We start from the raw sequence: 5,504 nt of genomic DNA, 5'->3' as shown, positions 1-5,504 counted from the left end.
TTTTGATAGTGTGTTCTCAGCATTAATGAAAACTTTTGGGAAAAAATCTGCAACCGGATCATAAGATTTAGTTCCTGATGAAGCCATGAAATGGTTTCTAGTAGTGTGAGATAGAAGGTCTAAAGTATGAGATAGAACATGTGAAGGGATCCTTCTTCCAATCCTCTTTATCATAACTAAATCACAACGATCATGTGAACCTCCCCGATGGCACATCTCAAAGTCATTAGGTGCGGTTCATTCTAACTATCACGCGGAACAACATGACTCATTGCGAAATTCTAATGGTATAAATCAGTATCACCCCTTCCAACTTTGAGCTTTGTGCAAAGTTTAAAAGGATCTGACGGAAAATGTGTTATCTGAGACACACCGGAATCTCTGAGACTAAATAATAATGCCAGGACTTTTGTTGACTATTAATACCACATGAATGGTCCCGCGTATCCGCAAGCAGAGATCCGCCTCTCCCTTTCTCACTCTCTGGTTTCTCGTTCTCCCACACAGATGAAGCAGAGAGACTTCATTTATATCGAACCATGATTCTTCATCTTACTATTTTCTCTGTCACGAAAACATCACCGGAGAACTCAACTCAGAAAAAACAACCCTAAACTTACCCGAAATCAATTGCCTAATCTGCAAACCGATTTTACAGAATTCAAATTATCTTTGAATAACCTGATTTCGCAAACCCTAGAAATTAGATTCTGAGACTCTACGAAGATTCAAGTAGAAGTGATTTTTCAAGTTCTGAGAAGAAGAATCAGGTAAACTCTAACTTGTTTTTGCTTCTGTTTGTGGTTTGCACAAGTTTTAATTTACAAGTGTTATTGCAAGGAGCATCTTAGTAGGTAACATCATCCTTGTTTATTGTTGTAATTAAGGTGTCATCATTTCTGAGATTCTAATGAAGCAATTTCCTGCTGCAGTGTGGTTCATTTCTTAGAATCTCGTGGTATGCTCAAGGATGCGCCGGAGGTAGCTACTGATCCAAATTGCTATTCAGCTTGGAAGACTAGATGTTGCAAAGGTTAGTTTTTGTAGCTACTGCACTATTCCCTAAATCGTTGTCCGTCCTTCGCTCAATGAATCTGTGCAATCATTACTTGGAATAGTGATAAAGTGGAAAATTTTATTTTGGAGGCCATAGTTGTGGACTTAAAGAGTGAATCAAAATGGAAACATTTGGGTCAATAGCTATGTCCTCTGGAAAGATAGTAAATAGCAATTCATATCTTGTTAGACTGGTCTTCTATGTAGGCAAAATCCAGATGATACCAGCTTGTTGTCGAGTTGGTTGGTTATTCTTCTGAGGACTTTAGTGTAAATTCTATGTCATGGACAACATGGTTGTGTTTTACTTGATGTTTCCTGTGTTTGCTTTGTTGCCACAAGTTGACTAGATAAAACGCCTTTGGTATTCGAATGGTTAAATCTGCGTCCAATGGATGGTCCGGCTTTTCCCTTTTCATATTTCGACAAAGGCTTTGAATGATAAGCCTGACTTTGTTGTTTCTTGCAGTAGATATAGGAATGATTGATATAGATAAGCAGTAAGAATTGCATCTGTAGCTGCTAGCTAAATTTTGCTGTTTGGAATCGACCGGTTTATTTTCTTTCTTGGTAATTAGTATTACTACCGGCAGAGATAAAAACTAAAACATAGATTTCAGGGACTGCAGTACTAATGATGACAGAATTGTTTGGAGCTGTATTTTGTTTTAATACTTTGATTAGAATCCAGTAACAAGAAAGTATGGAGCCTTAATTACTCTTTTTGTTTGTCTGAGCTTTGATCTAACTCAAGCTACTTTCATGTTGCTTAAATAATGTGCTTGGAGTTTGGGGATTCTTGTAAAATTATTGTACTGCTATTCCTTATGATAACTCCACCTGTGTAGTTTTTCTGCACAGCCTGTCGCAAGCCAGGATAAAGGAGGAACGTTCATTACGGGCTTGGCGAGCCAATGGAAATACCCCACAGCCATTCCCCTATGAAAATAGGTCGTGATCGGCTTGGCGAGCTAGCGATAGGCCAATAGGGGGAGAGAGCACTACCAAGATGGGTGACCGCTTGGGAAGTCCTCGGTACCTTTGTTTGGTTGAAAACCAGGCATTCCCTTGGGAAAGGGCGGGAGCAGTACCAGAAATGGGTGACTGGTTGGGAAGCCCTTGTATTCCCTTTCTTGCCTACCCCAACTTTTTGGGACTGAAGGCTTTGAAGAAGAAGACTGCGATTCCTTATGATACTATTGGACATGGTCCTGTTATCATTTAAGTGTTTTAGTGTTTAACATTTTGAGTACCATTTGTTTCCTCGTATTTCACTACTTCCACTGTATGTGGAATAAGTTCACTTGATATCTGATAATTGGAATCAGTTTAATTGATATCTGACAGAGATAGTTGCTGCCATTGTGGGTAGTTCATACTATCTAAAAATGAAAAGATGAAGAACTACGTTTGTGCTTGATCCCCTTGAGTCACGGAGAAAGGTAAGTAGGCAGCCGCTTTGCGGTCCAGCACAACTGTGCGAGAGGTTGTTCGTATCGTCGGGAAAGAGTAGGTTACTGCTTGGCAGTTCATACCATCTATTCGGAGATGATTGTAACCTTGGCAGTATTAAGAGGTTGTTCATATCGTCGGAAAAGATTTGGTTACTGCCTGGCAGTTCATACCATCTATTCGTGGATGATTGTAACCTTGAACCCTTCCGTTAAAGATTGGAGGCATGCAGTAAGTCCTTGTAGGCATGCAATAAGTCCTCTTGAGAATCGTGCAGGTGGTGTGGTAGATGTTGGTGCTGGTAGTGATCTTCTTTCACTATTTGTTTCTCAGGTAGTGGTAGATGACAATGATTTTTTTTTCTTCATATCCTTGGAAAAGGGTTGGTTACTGCCTTGCAGTTCATACCATCTATTCGGAGATGACGAACTACGTCGTGCTTGATCCCCTCGAGTAGCCGCTTTGCGGTCCAGCACAACTGTGTGAGGTTGTTCATATCTGTCGGAAAAGAGTTGGTTACTGCTTGGCAGTTCATACCATCAATTCGGGAGCAGTGTAGCTTCCGCCTAAGAGCATATCCTACGTGTGTTTTTTTCCACTTGGGTTACTTTTTGCTGAATCTTCTCAGGTCTTCCTTCTTACCTTTGAAATTTCCTCCTATCAGAAACCAAATTATGTATGCTTTCAAATTAGATTAGAAGATACATTTTCTATATGGGAATGGTTTCTTAAAATGGTCTGTTTAGATGATGGTATAGCAACCACTTGAACGAAAAGAGTACAGAATATCTTATTTTTGAAATGCAGTACTGCCCTGTTCTAATATTTGTCCAGTTGCTTGTGGCATATATGATCATGATATGCTGATGTGTCATATTGTCTGTGCAGTCGGTTGTTGATGTTTTTGACCCAAGATCTTTGGTCGCTCCATCTATATGCCACCCACTGGATTTTCTCTCTCTCAAGGTAATACTAGTTTTATAAGTTCATACCAACACATACGACAAATTTATTATGGTCCAATCTCTCTTTTGTTTTGAACTCAATTTGCTTTCTTCTGTCATTTGTGAATGTATAACGAGGTTGTAATTCACCCTCTAATGTACTTCTGCATTTAACTCATTGTTTTGGTGGATTGTAATTTCTTCTGAAGCCTCTATCTTATCAGTCACTATTACCTACACTTTTTTATCTTCTAGGAAGAAGAGCTTTATGAAATCGAAATTCCGCTAAGCTTTTGTTGACCTCTGTTGGCACTAGACTGCATGGTTTGGTTTGTTGGTTTGACGAAAGGTACATCTTTCTTTTCTTATTAAGGATGTGGATTTGTGCATTCTTGTTTCATATTCACTATGTCGTGCATGTTGCATATTCTTCTTGGGAAGGTTCTATGATGAGGTTTATGCTAACAACTAAAGTGAATATCCTGTACTGTAAAACAATGGCTTTCGACAGCCCGCAACCCACTGGTACCAACTCCATTGTGTTTTATCTCGGCCAATTTATGTCATGGCTGGACAAGAGATTACTGGAGCTCTTGGCATGGTTGCTCACAGTGCTCAGAGTTATCCCATGTAGTTATTAACTACGGTCAGGCACTGGAATTTTCTTTACTCTCCTTTTAGTGTTGTCAGGGATGGTGAAAACGTTAACCCTAACTCTGGAATTTACAACTTTTTAAAGCTAAAATGTGGGGTGCTGAACAAGGAGGAGTACTTCAAATGTCTACATGCAAACTTGATCTGAAAGAGCTTTACTATCCTCGAATTGACCGACTTCCGGGATTGAATGGTTATAGCCTTTCACACTCCCGACAGTAGTGATGTCATATTTGGAGTGTTACATAGTTGTTAGGTGGTCAAAAGCTGCATTTAGGAAATCATGCGTTCTTTTTAGAGTTTGGTGCCTGACGCTAAATCACAGAAAACGACGTCCTTCAATAGTTGTATTTTCTAGACGCTCCAATTGTAATTTTGCGATCCTTTTGCTTTCTTGTTTGTCGAAAAAAATATAAAAATTCTTTTAACCGCCTTTCTTTTCAAATTTGCTTGAATACTGTAGCTGTACAATTTGTGTAGATATTATATTATTTTAATCTGCTGAAGATCTTTGTGAGGTGAATAGGTTTGTGTTACAGTCCTCTCTCGACATGTTTAACACATTTGCAGGATACCGTGCTAGAGCTTGTTTAAAAATCATTTTCCATGCTTCAGGTTAAAAATATTGTTTTTGAATTAGGTTTCGAAACTCAAGATTATCTTTGAAATTCTTGAGTTTATTTTTGAATTAGGTTTTCAGGCGGCTTCAGGATTTATGGTATCATTCTGTGTGACTTGGCCTGTCGGTACTCCAAGACCTGTTGCATCAAAACTTGCTGCTGATACATCAATTCACTTCTTTTCACTACTTTTATCCTGTACAAGTTGTTCTATCATATTTTTTCATTGACCTCGGATGGCCGTTTATTAAGGAGCTGGGTAGTTTGTCCTGGAATTTATAATCTAGCACAGTAGCACCGCACTTATAGCTCAGAAACAGATGATGGAGAAAGTGAGAGATCTTAAGTTGGTGTCATCTGTATTTACTATGTTTGTGCCTGACTAGCTAGCAGCGATGAGGTTCATGCATGTAATGTCACTCCCTTATTTAGCCAAGTTAAGTGGGTGGGAGTGGAAGACAGCTGAGCCACATCCATTTGTGTACAAACTACAAAACTTGAAAGAGTTGAGAATCTTTTTCTAAAAACGGCAAAAGAAATTAAGCTTTCATTTTCGTTCTCTCTCTCTCTCTCTCTCTCTCTCTCTTTTTTTTCTTTTTTTTTTTTTTTGGCTGATGGGCTTTTAGTGTGATTGATTATGCGTGGCTGCTACAGGGGTACCACAATTGCTTGGGGGTTATCCGTCCAGTGTTGAAGACTGTTTTCCCTTGCATAGATTTTGACACCCCCGAGTAACTCTATACCCTTCCTCTCCCAGTAATCACTAAACATTAGTAGG

At 39.2% G+C, this 5,504-nt stretch overlaps 1 long non-coding RNA gene across 2 annotated transcripts; it reads left to right on the top strand.

The window, feature by feature from the left end:
* The first annotated feature begins 468 nt into the window (after positions 1-468).
* On the top strand, positions 469-5,276 carry LOC113299853. 2 transcript variants are annotated; one of them, XR_003335224.1, is made up of 5 exons: positions 469-770; positions 933-1,033; positions 3,397-3,474; positions 3,708-3,801; positions 4,799-5,276. It is a non-coding gene; the product is annotated as an uncharacterized LOC113299853 (long non-coding RNA). The 2 variants fall into 2 exon arrangements; XR_003335223.1 differs by lacking the exon at positions 4,799-5,276 and having other exon boundaries at positions 3,708-4,612.
* Positions 5,277-5,504: the final 228 nt, after the last annotated feature.

This window comes from Papaver somniferum, chromosome 7 (assembly GCF_003573695.1).
Source record: "Papaver somniferum cultivar HN1 chromosome 7, ASM357369v1, whole genome shotgun sequence".
Lineage (NCBI taxonomy): Eukaryota > Viridiplantae > Streptophyta > Magnoliopsida > Ranunculales > Papaveraceae > Papaver > Papaver somniferum.
The sequence above is the reverse complement of the archived record's forward strand: the minus strand, read 5'-3'. Positions and strand labels throughout refer to the sequence as shown.